Here is a 15,737-nt window from a genome sequence, read left to right on the forward strand (position 1 = left end):
TCAAAGCTGGGGATTTATCAGTGAACAAAATAAATGAGACAGACAAAAATCCCTGTCCTCGTGGGCCATGTCTCTGCTTCTCAGAAGACTCAGCGGCCTTCAGGGAAAAGAGCTGAGGATTGGGACCCCTGCATTTCCGGACACAGTTGCAGCACAGAGCACATGGTTTGTAAAGAGCCACTGCTGAGTCCAACCTACTGCTGGGGGGAAACTCAGCACAGGCCGGCTCTGGATGTGAAAGAACAGATGTGAAAACATCTTAAAAGGAAAGCTATTTCTGTTCTAATTATTTTTATGTAACATTTGACAAACAGAATGGGGTGTGTGTGTGTTTGTGTGTGTGTGTGTGTGTTATAATGCATTGTGATAAACACCACGATCCCATCCTTCAAATTAAAAATCTGAAGATTTCAAGGGCGCCTGCGGGCTCAGTCAGTTGAGTGTCTGACTAGCTCAGGTCATGATCTCACGGTTCGTGGGTTCGAGCCCTGCGTTGGGCTCTGTGCTGACAGCTTGGAGCCTGGAGCCTGCTTCAGATTCCATGTCTCCCTCTCTGCCCCTCCCCCATTCATGCTCTGCCTCTCTCTCTCTCTCTCTCAAAAATAAATAAATATGAAAAATAAATAAGAATGTGAAGATTGTCAATAACCTTGTGCTCTCCCCATATACATTACCCTGAATTAGTGTTTATTATTCCCTTGCTTTAAAATATTACCTTGCATTTCTCCCTAAACATTATTTAGTTTTAGTTTTTTGAACCTAAAAAAATAGTCGAACATTCTCTTGGTTTCAGCTCATGATCTCATGGTCCCTGAGATCAAGCTGGGCTCTACCCTGACAGTGTGGAGTCTGCTTCGGATTCTGTCTCCCTCTCTCTCTGCCCCTCCCCTGCTCATGCTCTCTGTAACAAAAATAAAAACAAAAAAAATTAAAAAAAACCTCAGAGAACATTAAAAAAAGGTCAGTTTTACTATGCTCATTTAAAAAATAAAAGAGAAGAAAAAAATCTGGGTTTGTATTTTACGTTTTGTTTGTAATTTACGTTTCCACTTAGTCATTTTCATTGCAGTTTACAAAAGTATCATCAGTCTTTGACAGACTGGCAATTAAAGAAAATCTGGTCCTTCACCACAAACCGTTTAGGAAGAGCCTGGGCAGACGCCTGGAAGGGGAGCTTCTGGCTCCGGAGAACTGGCAGCGTCTTTGTGGGGGCGCTACCTGCGACCAGGGGTCAGCAGCAATCAGCACCGCCCCCTGCCCCCGGCACAGTCATGGGCACTGCCAGGCTTCCCAGTTTGCACCAGGGGGCAGAAGGGCACCTTTCTCGGTGTGGACCGCTCACAGGGCAGTGTGTGGGGTTCGGGGTCTGCCCCCTGGCAGGGTGGCTGGCTGCACAGTGCCCCAGGGGCTGCACCAGTTGTGGCCTCCAGCACACCAACCCTCTACTGGTTGTAAATGCTACAAAGGTTCCTAGTTCCTAGTTCCTTTTCATTTATTACCATGTCTATTGATGAACACTAGTGCTTACATTTTTAAAAAAAAATTTTTAAGTTTACTTATTTCTTTTGGGGGAAAGAGACAGCGAGGGAGAGAGAGAACAAGCAGGGGAGGAGCAGAGAGAGAGGCAAACAGAGACTCCCAAGCAGGCTCCACGCTCCTGGCCCAGAGCCTGATGTGGGGCTCGAACTCAAGAACCGAGAGATCATGACCTGAGCTGACACCAAGAGTCGGCCACTTAACCAACTGAGCCCCCAGGAGCCCCTCTTACATTTTTCTACTGTGCTAAAAACCATGAAATTTATTTACCAACTTACCCAACGCTATGCACACTGTTGTGCAACCGATCTCACAACTTCTTAATTATGAAACTGAATGTATCAAATCTTTGCAAAATGATGATCTCTTTGTTTCCCTTTTCTTTTTTGCTTCTGTTCAAAGTCCATCTCAACCCCAAGGCCAAAAGTAAAGTCTCCTGTATTTTCTTCTAAAGACTTTACCCACAGGTGATCTGCTTCATCTGGAGTTAACATGGGCATGAGACAAAGGCCAACTTCAAAGGTCTCAGTCACACCCAGAGTCCCAAGTCCCAGGAGCACCCCGCCCCCCCCCCCAGCCACACCTCCTCAGTTTGTTTCCTGCACCCACCAAGCCCAGGCTCTACAGCCTGTCTCAGCAGTGTCACTCAGCACAGACATGAAGCAGCATGAAGGCCAACCAAGGGCTCTGTTCTCACTGTCTCTGGGGACACTGCTCCAAGATACAGAGGCCTCTATGGCTGCCATGCATCTCACTGTCCAGCCTTCCTACACACTGTGGGTCAAATAAGGAATGTGGCTGGACAGGCAGTCTCAAGAGCCACTGTCTGGCCAGGGGTAGGAGGACAAAGTACCCAAAGGAAAGTTCCAGGCCACAAAGATAATACACCAAATGATGGGAACTGAAAATTTAGAATCCAAGAAAAAGTTGGGGGTGGGGGAGCCTGTTTGCAACCTTGAGGGGAGAGGGGCCCTACTCTAGAAAGAAAATGTAATCAGAGAACAGGACCCTGGCTCTACAATAAACAGGGTTTTCACAGGCGGATACAATGTAACCATTCCATGGATTTCAACAATAAACTTACCCACAGCAACTTTGGTTACAAGACACAATGTAAATTTCTCTGCCTTGCTAGCAGTGAAGGTAAACTGAAGACAGAAGTTGGAGGAAAAGGAGAAGGGAAGGAACAGACGCCACAGCCTCAAGTGAAAGAGAGGTCGCTGAAGGAGCAGGACAAAGACACAGGAGTAAGTGCACAAGGGCTACGGAGAATGGCGGTTCCACTGGGACAGGCGGACAGAGGTTCTGCTGTTCTGCCTCAGGCACTCTGCACCCAATCCCACGCAAGAGACCCTGCTAAAAACAAAAATACTAGGGGCGCCTGGGTGGCGCAGTCAGTTAAGCGTCCGACTTCAGCCAGGTCACGATCTCGCGGTCCGTGAGTTCGAGCCCCGCGTCAGGCTCTGGGCTGATGGCTCGGAGCCTGGAGCCTGTTTCCGATTCTGTGTTTCCCTCTCTCTCTGCCCCTCCCCCGTTCATGCTCTGTCTCTCTCTGTCCCAAAAATAAATAAAAAACGTTGAAAAAAAATTTTTAAAAAAATACTAAAACATGAGATACAACTGGTGTTCCAAAGACCAGGAATTTTCATCTATGGTCTGCGGTGAACCTGGTAATAATCTAGTACCAAAGAACATTCAAGAAGCAGGTGGATCTAAAGCTCCAGCCTCGAGCCAGGGAGGGCCAGTACTCCCAGCGCTGGGACAGACTCAGAACACAGGGAGAGGCTCAGAAAACTGATCTGAAGGTTTAACTCTGAATCTGTTATCTATTCTGAAAGAAAAAAATCCGTACACTACAAAAGAAATTAGCACCAATTAACTCCACTTATATACTGGAAGAAATTCTAAGCAAGAGTCAACAAATGTGGAAAACACAAAAGAAATGATGCCAAATGTTACAGTCTTCTGTTATATTTATTCCTAACTTAAAATGAATTTCAAGGTAGGGCGAGCCACTCTTGAACTCAGGGTCGTGAGTTTGAGCCCCATGTTAGGCATAGAGCCTACTAAAAAAATAAAATAATTTTTTTCCTTTCCTTTTTTTTTTTTTTTAATTTAACATTTATTCGTTTTTGAGAGACGGAGCACGAGCAGGGAAGGGGCAGAGAGCGAAGGAGACACAGAATCCGAAGCAGGCTCCAGGCTCTGAGCAAGATATCAGCACAGAATCCGGCGTGGGGCTCGAACCCACAAACCATGAGATCATGACCTGAGCCGAAGTTGGACGCTTAACCAACTGAGCCACCCAGGTGTCCCCAAAATAAAATAATTTTCAAATGTAAAGAATTCTTGAAGTCACTGGAAATATAGGAACGCCACAAAAGATGTGAAGAATAAAAACCAACAATGATGCCAAGCCTTAAAACAAAGAAAATAAAAAGCAAAATGAGTCCCTTCTTTAAAGCCAACTTCCCCACCAAGCCTCAGAGCGTAAGAGAAGGGAGGGGCCAAGCCCAATCCGAGGCACGGAAAGAGCACTGTTTTCCATACAGCAAGCACTGCCCTCGGTCACAGAGAGAGTGTCCGCGTCCTCCTGCACCACAGAGCGGGCATTCTGCTCTCCTGAGCTCCAACACGGGAAACAAGACTGATGGCAGCAGGTTGCAACAGACAGACACCTGAGGGAGAGCAGAGACGACTGGCCCCAGGGCCACACCCTTGAGCAGAATGCTGGGTTTCCCAAACTGGGCAACTATTCCTGCAAGAAGAGGGTGTGGTGGCCGAGAGCAAGCCTAGTGCTGAAGCCCTTCTGAGTTACGAACTGAGCAGCTGCCCCGGGTTCTGGCACAACATTCAATAAATGCTGAATTAATTTTATCAGTAGTAACTATGTCCAGAAACCAAATAAGGATTTTCTTAGTTAGGTGATGCTTAGAACAGAAGTTAAAAGGGAAAGCAGATCAGAAGTTGAGCAGAATCACAATAAATATGTTCAACTGTGAGGAGACTAAAATATGAAAGAATGAATAGGAACTGAACGTTCTCAAAACTTTACTCATGAGAAGGAGGTTCCCTGTGAACCAACCTGGAGAGAACCTGTCCTCTAACAAATGCCTACCACATCCTGCAGGCGCCTGCCACTTCTGACCTCGCCCTCCCTCCTGCCCGCTCATCCTCTGATGTGCAAACAGCACAGGGAAATGGATCTGGGCAACGCAAAATGAGGCCCTGGAATAGGACACCAGTGCGGCACCAACAGCTTCTAACCCCTCTGTGCACAGGGAGCTTAAAACAAGCTAGAGCCCCTGCCCCCAGGACGTGACCGGCAAGTACAAGTGACATTTCCATTCTCAGCACTGGAGCTGATAAGCGCTCCTCTGTGCACCATGCCAGAGAAGGTTCTAGGCCAGAACCATTACTATGACCAAAAATTTCCAGAAAACCTTAATATATCCCCAAATCTGAGCATAAAACTAGACACTGGAAGATAAAGTATTCCTCATGAAGTAATGAGCATCAGGGATTTTGGCAGTAGGTGTTTTAGCCTCACAACACCTAAAATCTCAGGGTACTGACGTCACAGTCAACCTACGCAGGCACCAGGCTCTCTGCAGACCAGGCCTAAGGGTCCACAGGCAGAGCAGGAGAACCCGGAGCTACTCTGTACCACGGCAGAGAGGGACTCTCATGAACGCCTACCAGGAAGAGTTTTCTGAAGCCCAGTGGGTGAGAGTTCATAAAACGCGACAGACAAGGCCCAGTATCTTCTGTGTCTCCACGAGGAACACATCCCCAAATGCACCTGCTGGAAACGGCAAGACTTCCCTGCACGGATTCCTACTGCCCAACGTGAAAGTCCCCTGTGGATATGGCCAGCCTCTGATGAAGTCAGATGGACGTGGCTTCACAGCGACCCCTTCCTGCAGCGACAACCAGAAGAAACGATCCCACTGACTCTAGAATGAAAACAAGCACACACTGCTGCCAAGCCAACGGTAAGAGATGCCTGATGTCAGAGGCAGTGTCACCTCCAAACAGAAGCTGGGTACAGCGGGGGAGAACTCGCGGTCACGGCTGTAGCCTGACCAACGTGCCAGTAGCCAGCTCCAGTCTACCACGTGCAGGCATCGAGGGGCACACGTGCCTGGACCCCACCAGATGCTCCTAAGAAGTCTGCTGGACGGGCACCAGGGCCACTGGGTGGCGTGAGGGCAGCTGTGAAGTCACCTGCCTGGGCTGGAACCTGGCTCAGCTACTCATGAGCTCAGTAACCCAGGCAACTTCCTAAAATCCCCACGTCCCCTCTGTCCAACGGGAATGGAAACAGCCTAGCATCGTATGTCTGTGAGCCAGCTCACGTGCTTACAGCAGTGCCTGGTACACAATAAATATCAATAAATATCAGTTATCACTATTACGATCTCCAATCTACAGATGAGGAGACCGAGGCTCAGAAGTACCGCATCATCCACTCAGTCACTCTGGCAGGGGCCAGTGGGGTTGTCATCCAAATGCAAGTCTGACTCCCAAGTCTCAGTAACTGTTTTCTGTTTTTAATTTTTTTTTTTTAGTTTTTTTTTAACATTTATTTATTTTTGAGACAGAGAGAGACAAAGCATGAACGGGGGAGGGTCAGAGAGAGGGAGACACAGAATCTGAAACAGGCTCCAGGCTCTGAGCTGTCAGCACAGAGCCCGACGCGGAGCTCGAACTCACAGACCGCGAAATCGTGACCTGAGCCGAAGTCGGACGCTCAACTGACTGAGCCACCCAGGCGCCCCTGTTTTTAATTTTTTAAAAAGCATATTTATTTATTTTCAGAGAGTGAGCACAAGCAGGGCAGGAGCAGAGAGAGAGAGAGAGAGAGAGAAGAGAATCCCAAGCAGGCTCTGCGCTGTCAGCACAGAGCCTGATGTGGGGCTGGAACCCACAAATCGCAAGATCCTGACCTGAACGGAAGGCAGATGCTTAACTGACTGAGCCCCAGGCTTCCAACTCTCAGTAACTGTTTCACAAACAGGAGCAATCTGTTCCTACCCTAAGCACAAGTAGCTTGTTTTCTTATACATTAAGCCTCATCTGAATAAGATACTACATTAAAACCCTTTACAGTAGTTAAAAATAAACCCAAACACACACAGACGAAGTTCACAACGCGGGATGAGAGCCACGCTGCTCACAGCGTTCCAGACTCACAGCTTGCACACTAACACGAACTATTGTTACATGCATTTGAGAGGTAAGAGGGGTTTCTTTTTCCATCTTAAACTTAAAAAAAAATTCACACGTTATTAATTTGCCTTGTCATTTGTCTTTTAAAAACATAGCATCTAATTAGGTAAGGCTGTACACAGCTATTTGCTGTTCACAGAAACAAATTCTGCACCCGACCACCGTCGACGGGGTGAGCTGTCCCTCAGCTGGATGGTCACTCTACGAGAGGCCAGGACAAAGACCACAGGCCCATTCCAGGGTGCAGCATGTAGGTCTGATGAATGGACAGGCTTACCCATATCTGCCTCACAACATGCTGTGACTCTGTGACCGGTTAAGACACGCCACAGGGGCTCCTGGGTGGCTCAGTCTGTTGGGCGTCCGACTCTTGATTTAGGCTCAGGTCATGATGTCACAGTTCGTGAGACTGAGCCCCTACCCTGGGACCACAGAGCCTGCTTGTGATTCTTTCTCTCCCTCCCTCTCTGCCCCTCCCCCATGCACACATGCGCTCCCTCTCTCTCAAAAATAGATAAATAAACTTACAAAGAAGAGAGGGGCACCTCGGTGGCTCAGTCGGTTGAGTGTCCCATTCTGGCTCAGGTCGTGATCTCATGGTTCGTGGGTTCGAGCCTTACACAGAGCTCTGTGCTGACAGCTCGGAGCCTGGAGCCTGCTTCCGATTCTGTCTCCCTCTCTCTCTGCCCCTCCCCCGCTCATGCTCAGTCTCTCTCTCTCTCTCAAAAATAAACATTAAAATAAACAAATGAATGAAATTTAAAAATAAGACAAAATTCCCTTTAAAAAATAATAAACACCTAAAATGTGCCACAAGTAAACGGTGTGAATCAGACGCTACAGCACAGTCAAGAGCACGCCCACGCCACCCATACTTGTTTGCACTGCAATCTGCTGGCCTTGGTGAGGACGAGATGATGTTAGTAGCTAGCTGGACAGACTGACCTAGCTGGCTGTCAAGACAGGGCGCTCAGAGGATGTTACAGTTACCCTTTCCACGGATACATTTTTATGAAAGAAGCTGGGAGGCAGAGGACTCCAGGGTGGGGCACACACACCAGGAAGAAGGGTGCTGCTGGCAGCACTCAGGGTCACCCCAACGGGCACGATGACGCAACAGGGAACAGCACTTTAAGAGGGGTAAATTCTGTCTGCTGTCATTCTAACACCTGGTGGCATTACTGGTGCTTATTCTTTTCAATACCACACCTTTACACTAGAGAAAGTATGTAACTGTCAATTTCCTCATCTGTAAAACTGGGTAACAGCTACGATGCAAAGCCGTCCTGGGAATCAAGCTGATGCACATTATGTAAACTGGCCTGTTCCCAACTGCGGTTAGGACCGTTTCAGAGGGTTTGCTACTGGGGGGCAGGGGGAGGGGGTCCTCTAAGTGCATCCCATGAGAAACCATACTGTTTCAAACAGTGGGTGACTGCTCGGACAAGTTAAGAAATACTTCCTAGACAACTGTCATTTTTAAACTGTAGACCTTGTGGTTTCGTCTCAAAACAAAACTGGACCATGAGATCACATTTACAAATTCTGAACTTTAAAAAAAAAAATTCTGAACTTTAGATTTAGATGTGAGGAGTCTCATCATTCAAAGTATAAAATAAATTCATCCAGCAAAAATCTCTACCCACAACACAACTTCTTTTTAAGTTAAAAAACAGATGTTGGTTGGTTTCATGTACTTTTAAAAGTTTTTTCTTTTAATGTTTTATTAAACTTTAAGAGAGAGAGAGAATGTGAGCAGTGGAGGGGCAGAGACAGAGACAGACAGACACAGAATCCGAAGCAGGCTCCAGGCTCTGAGCTGTCAGCACAAAGCCTGACATGGGGCTCGAACCCACAAACCTTGACATCATGACCTGAGCCCAAGTCAGACGCTTGACCGACTGAGCCACCCAGGTGCCCCTAAAAATTCTTTCATAACTGAAGTCATTTTATTTATAACTAAATTCTTTTTTAAAAATATATTATTTATTTTGAGAGAGAGAGAACATGAGTAGAGGAGGGGCAGAGAGAGGGAGAGAGAGAAACCCAAGCAGGCCCTGCGCTGTCAGCACAGAGCCCAACGGGGGGCTTGATCTCACAAACCATGATCACGACCTGAGCCGAAATCAAGAGTTGGGTGCTTAACTGACAGAATCACCCTGAAACCCCTATAACTAAATTCTTATCACACCAAAATTTATTGCAACTGGCCAAAAAACAATAACAAAAACACCAAAACACTGATTGTTATTATCAAACCCTACAGCAGTAGCTAAATGAGCACCAAAATATAAAATGTTAAAATCCCATGTGAGTGAAGAGGGAAAGACACACATTGCCACAGAGAATATAAACTTCATAATCTGTGGCAAAAATTACAGAGTCTGTACTGTTTGACCTAGAAAATTTTCATTATTTATCTAGAGAAACCCTCTCACAAAAGACTCTCCTATTTAATAAGAAAAATTCAATGGGACTGCCTAGGTAAGAATCAAACATTTGCTATGCTGCTAATCCCTTCCCATAATAGATGGGGGGGAAAACAGTGAGACAGTGATACATGCTTGTTCTGCAGAGCCCAGACACTCCTGCCCAGCACCTTCCTCTACATTCTACTGGGACTGTCTGAGGCAGGACCCATGATCTTGGGCCCCCAACCCCCGAACCAATGCAAGGTTACAAGACGCCAGAGATTCAGGTGCTGTTGGTTTCACTGCACCACATGTCTACTCCAGCCAGCGAGGACAGGACTGACAGTGCTCTCTAAGAAAGGGGACGGCCACCCCAGAGATAGCCAGGGTGGGGCACAGCTGACAGGGCGGCCGGTCAGCGTTCCAATCGTCTGACTCCTAGGGCTGCAGTTTTGTAACCAACTGGCACAGAATTCCTCAGGACGCAGCAGTGGAGACTCCAAAGGACTGCACACTCCATCTCGTCAACCACCGTATTTGCTGCTGATACAAGTTCAATGCAGAAAAGTTAAAAGGCTAATAAAATTACACACAGCCAAGGATGACAAATAAGGTTCATTCACACTTACACATTCAAGGGACATTCACTGATCACTCACAATATATCACACAATTTAAAAACATTAGTTGGGTTTCTGCCACAGGACTAAGTTTGGTTTTTTTTGAAGTTATTTGTTTATTTTGAGAACAAGAGTGTGGGGGAGGGGCAGAGAATGAGGGAGAGACACAATCTCAAGCAGGCTCTGCACTGTCAGCACAGAACCTGAAGTGGGGCTCGAGCCCACGAACCATGAGATCACTACCTGAGCTGAGCTCAAGAGTTGGACATTTAACCAACTGAGCCATCTAGGTGCCCCCAGAACTAAGCTTTAAAAACCATTTTTAGGGGCGTCTGGGTGGCACAACGGGTTAAGTGACCAACCCTTGATCTCAGCTCAGGTCTTGCAGTTTGTGAGTTCAAGCCCTGCAATCAGGCTCTGTGCAGATGGTGCTGAGCCTGCTTGGGATTCTGTCTCTCCTCTCCACCCCTCCCCTGCTTATGCATGCTTCCTCTCTCTCAAAATAAAGAAAGAAACAATTTTTATTTCACCTGGATGGCTCAGTCCGTTGAGCTTCTGACTCTCGGTTTTGGCTCAGGTCACGGTCTCACAGCTCATGGGTTCGAGCCCCGCTTCAAGAGTTTCAGCCCCGCCTCACGGAGCCTGCTTGGGACTGTGTCTCCCTCTCTCTCTGCACCCCCGTGCTCGAGCACACTCTCACTCTCTCAAAAATAAATAAACGTTTGAAATAAAAAATAATAAAACCATTTATGTAAGATACATGAACAACGCAGAATAGTTTTCGAATGAAGTGAACTTTTAGTATATACGGATCAGTCCTTAAAAAGAACACTGATTAAGATGGCATTTTCAGGGACATCCCACCCCAGGTGCCATCAGACACTTCTCTCTTTAGAGAGGTGCTGGACCCCATCTCTGCAGTCTCAGCTCTAAGGACGCCCGCTGGCGAGCATACAAGGCATTCAACAAAACTAGCGCAAACACCAAGGAACGACAGAATGCAAACTACGGGCCGTTTGCTGATCTAATCCTTAAATCTTCCCAAGCCACCGATGACGGACTAGCTGCTAATCTTCTTCAGGGGATGTCATTATTTGAGGGCTGGCCCTGGTGTCAGGATGGTAAAAGCACAGCACTGCCCTCTCTGAAATTAGGGTTAGCGTTTTCATAAAACAGGACTGTGACCATCTTTCAGCACCTTGGTCACTTCTATTTAGGAAGCAGTTGATGAGACACCTTTCACTTATCCCGCATACTCCCCAAACAGGCAGGCAGGGCAGGTACCATTACCCCCATTTTAGGGAGGCCCCTAATCACTCCAGCCCGGTCTTGTCCTTTTCAGGAAGGAAAAGTCTAGCACGGGTTCTGCTGACCCGCAGGCGGGGTGTCTGCAGCCCAAGAATGCTCAGATCTAACCAACCAATCAGAGCGTAAGAGTAAGCTTCGTTTTAGGAGTACCGTAGTTTCAACCGCTATTCAGAGCATCTAGACCCTCACGAGGGCACCACTAGAGCTAAGAGCCTCCTCTCCACTTGTGCAAAGGACTGGTCACCAAGCTGGATACCAGTCCCCAGAAGACACAGGCATCTGTCTCTTTACTGGAAAACGGGACGCTGTTTGCTGACAGCACTGTATACTCCAAACCCCGCCCAGAGTACTTCATAGGAGAGCGAAGGAATGTTCAAGGGTGATTCTGCTGGGTGTCCCACACTCATTTTGTTCTCTGATGTTGGAAGCAAACTCCCATCTTAGATAATACTCCACCTTATCACAACTGCCTAGCTCCCCTGCAATTCAGTCATTTACTCAACACCTAGTGAGCACCCACTACCCCCCAGGACCAGCGTGTGCACCTCATACTCAGGCTCTAAACAGGCACCGTCCAGTAGCCTATTAGGGGATTCTGCGTGGTGGCGTCAGGTAGGTGGTCGCTGCAGCAACTGGGACAAAGGGCCTAAATCGAGTTCTGGGAACAAGTAAGGACTGCAGGGTAGCTCACAACTGAGCACAGGGCCACCTCTGCAGGAGGACTCGAGGACAAAGTGGCCAAGACACGACCACCTTAATTAAGAGTACCATCCTCAGAAACACACAAAAATGCACTTACTCTGAGTTAATAGGGGCCTGAGGTGAAGGGCTCCAGAGCCATTTAAGCACAAAGCAGGACTCCACCTGCTCCTGTCACAGTCACACAACGAGACCCGGGCTTAGGCCTTCAGGAACAGCTCACTTCAAGTAGCTCTCGGAACAATTACTACCTCTCAGCCCAATTAACCAACAGATGTCACCAAGTATTAAGACCAGCATGTGTGGGGCTTGGGGGGGTGGGGAGGGGGAGTAACCAAAGACAGAATTTCTGGAAGCATTATTATCAGTTACAGAACTTCTGACTTTAAATACTTCCCATTTTGAAATAACTTAAGCTAGAAGTTGCAGAAAAGGTTCTCCAGTACTGGCTGTCCTGTCCCAAAGGGCAGGTGGCTCGCCAGCATTCCCTCAGAACCCAGAACCTCTATGTGCTCAGTGCTAACCCACAATGACTTCCAAGCAATAGACGGTGTGCTGCACAGAACTGCTAAGCTCGTCACTATCATTCATTCAGCAAGTATCTCCTGGGCACACACTGTGTGCCAGCAACAGTTCTTTGCACGGGACAGCCTCCCTGTGGACCTTCTCTTGCACTAAAACACCGACACAATAAATCCGTTACACGGGACATTAAAATACCTAAGCGCTGAAGAAAAATTGAGGAAAGAAGGGAGACAGGAAACAGGAGGTGGCGAGTTGAAATTCTAGGCAGGGCAGTCAGGGAGGGCCGAGCCTCTCGGAGCACGAGGGGGAGGAAGCGAGTGTTCTGGGCAGACCGGAGGACACAGCAGATGACTTTCCTAAGAGACTAGCAAGAAGGCCGCTGTGGCAGGGGAAGAGTGAGTCTGAAGGCCAGAGGTAGGAGACTGGTCACAGAGGCGCGGGAGAGGCCCGACAGGCATGCTCCCCAATAAGGGTCGCCTTCCAGCTGAGAAGCCGGTGCCTCGGCGAGCCCGAGTGTCTGCTCATCACACAACCCCTGGGTGCTGGGCTTAGACCGGGCCAAGGGGCCAGGCCGTGGGGGTCCTGAACACACATCTCCCTTAGCGTCCTGCGCGGGTGGACAAAGAGGAACCACGATGACCAGTGGGGGCACAAGGCCATCTGTATCAAACACACAGGTTGGCCACACAGTCGGCCAGCCAGAAGCAGCTCCTGTAGCTCTCGGTTTGGCCATGTGCCACCCGGAGCTGCCCTGAGTCCGAGAACACTGACACAGGGGAAAGGAGAGTTGTGAACACTCGATTATAAGGTTCCCCCAAACCCTCGAATCCTGGCTTCTGATTTCATCTCCCGTTTAACGGATTACTCCAACCCGAAACTTCGCTTGACATCTAACAAGAAAGAAGCAAATAAATGAACATAAAGTCTTGGAAGCGCCAGCCAGGGCACTGCCTTTAGGCAACCATGTCAATAGCTGGAGCAATGTAGCTGTTTCTGTCATTAAGGTTGTTTTTTTAGACAACTAAGTAAGGACATTCAAACGTAGCACTATTAGGCCAAGACCAGCAAGTTAAAATGTCCCCTATCAGATCTAACCTGGAAAAAAAAAAAAAAAAACAACAAAATAAAATTGAAACTTTTGCTTCCTTTTCCTGTATGACACAACTGAATGAATTTTGAGAAACCATCTCCTAGGCGCACGAAAGAGAGCTCGCAGTCCAGCACTCGACACAAACAAGTCAGACCCTGACCGGATGAGTTCCGAATACTGTCTCCTTCAGAGTACAATACAAAGCACTTCGCAAAATAACGTCTTTATAAAACTGATAAAAACGTTTTATTATTATTACTTTTACAAACCAAACGATTTCAACCTAAGAGATTAACTGAGAGCTCGCTCAGGAACACATTTCAATTCCCCCAGCCATAGACATAATGCCCCAGGGACCAGATTACGTGTGGCTCCCTTAGACCAGCGGTTCTCAACCATCTTAGCCACCGCCCCCCCTCCTCCGGGAAGGAAAAGACCCTCAGGTCAGTCACGGGGACAGTGGGGGCGGAGGAAGGCCGCGCGCTGCCCGCCATCGGGCAGGAGGGGAACCGGCTGCTGAAGCGTCGCACACACCCGAGAGCCCCCACGGGACTGCGGCCCCACCTACCCACCCCCATCTGAGTGCGGGCTGCCCCGAGAGACGCTGCGCCCAGATGTGGTCGTCCCCGACGCCACCGCGGCCCTGCGGCGGCACCCGGGCACCGCTCGGCGCGCACAGACCCCTCGCGTGGCCCCCGACCAGGGCACGCGCGGGCCCGGGGCCGCGCGGTGGGCGCATCTTTCCGCCGGCTCCTCTTCGCAGGCCGCAGCGCCCACCCGCCCCGCCGCTACGGCGAGCAGCACTCCCGGGAAGCTCCCTCCCCCGCCGGCCCCCGCCCCGCGTCCTCGGCCCGGAGGGAGGGTCGCCGCCGCTTCCCGCTGCGGGCGCGCCGCCCCTCGCCCCCTGCAGACCCCCGCGCCCCGCGCCGCCTGCCCCGGCCTGACGGGAGGCCCGTGGGGCCCGCCGCGAGCTCACCTGTCCGCCCGCCCGCCCGCCCGCCGTTCCGCGGCTCCGCTCCTCAGCTCCGCGGCGCTGCTGGGCAGCCGGCCGACGCGCTCCTCCTCAGCCGGGGCTGCGTCTCGGGAACCCCGGGGGTCGAGGGTGGGGGAGGAGGCGGCGGCGGCGGCGGCAGGGGCAGCGGCGGCAGAGGGCGCGGGAGCAGCACCGGCACAGGCGGCGGGGGCGCGCACGTCCACGCACGCTCACGCACGCACCCGCACCGGCGCGCGCGCCCCCGGAAGAACGTGGGCTCCGCGGGTCGGAGAGGCGGGCGGGGCAGGCCGCGCACGCGCCCAGAGCTCTAGGCGGAGGCTCCGCCCATGCGGGGCGGAGCCGCAAGGTGACAGCGGCTGCTCCGAAACGCCGGGTGCGGGCCGCGCCTCGAGCGACAGCCCAGGGGCGGGGCCCCAAGTGACAGCCCGGGAACGGAAGCCCCGGGAGCTGTGGGCGGAGCCCGCACTGCAGAGCCGGAAGCGCCTACAACCCGGCAGGGGCGGGACCTAGGCGCGCGGGCCGAGCCTCCCGCCAGTGCCCGTGGTGCTCAGGTCCGCGGGTAGGTGAGGCGGTGAAACCTGCGAAAGGGGAGGTGTGCGGACTTGTCTCGCCGCTGACTTTGCTCGTCCAAGAACGGGAGAGGGAGCTGCTAGGAGATGACCCAGAGGCCGACGCCCCCCTTCCTCCGGGCACTGGTGAGGGACTGACATTTGTTCACCCCTGGAGCGCAGAGATGGGACTTCCTTTCTTCCCGCCCAACCAATGAAGTGCCACCACCACCGTCCAGCCACGCCCCCAGAATCGCCTTCAGACAGTGGCGTGGAAAAGCAGGAGAACCAGCGTCCACACGCTTCCCTCCCCATACAGGTAGGACTCCTGCTCATCCTATTGGCCACCTGGGAGGGGAGGCCTGCCTGTCACCTTTCCCTGTCACTCCCCGGAACCGTAAGCAGTCCTACCGCTTTTTCAGTGCTTGCTCTGTGTCTGGTACACTGACATGTGGCAGTTTTCATTCTAGAAGCCACGCAGACCTTTTCTGGCGTGTGTCCGCCTCACTGCCACTCTTGCGCATTGGCCATTTTCCATTCAGCGGAGTTGTCTTTTGTAAAAGAGAAACCTGATGACATCTAAGGCTCCCTAGAACACTGAGTAAAATCCAGGCTTTGCCAACAAGCTCTGACCCCTGTCTGCCTCTGCCCTCTTCTTACACCTCTCTGCCATCATGCTGGCTGTGGCAGAGAGCTCAGGAAGCCTCCTGGTAGTCGTTCAATTGTGCAACACGAGGAGGCAGTAAGAAAAGGCTTATGAAAACCAAGAAGCAG

The 15,737-nt window shown here is 50.4% G+C and overlaps 1 protein-coding gene across 2 annotated transcripts in view; it reads right to left on the minus strand.

Moving 5' to 3' along the window:
• Nucleotides 1-14,644, minus strand: part of DNAJC5 (DnaJ heat shock protein family (Hsp40) member C5) — a 34,463-nt gene extending 19,819 nt beyond the window's left edge. The window contains exon 1 of one of the 2 annotated variants that reach the window (XR_008288995.1): nucleotides 14,398-14,644. The gene's annotated coding sequence lies outside the window, so the exon portion shown is untranslated. The remainder of the gene's footprint in view (nucleotides 1-14,397) is intronic. The other variant, XM_027046819.2, reaches the window with a different exon arrangement.
• Nucleotides 14,645-15,737: the final 1,093 nt, after the last annotated feature.

This window comes from Acinonyx jubatus, chromosome A3 (genome assembly GCF_027475565.1).
Source record: "Acinonyx jubatus isolate Ajub_Pintada_27869175 chromosome A3, VMU_Ajub_asm_v1.0, whole genome shotgun sequence".
Lineage (NCBI taxonomy): Eukaryota > Metazoa > Chordata > Mammalia > Carnivora > Felidae > Acinonyx > Acinonyx jubatus.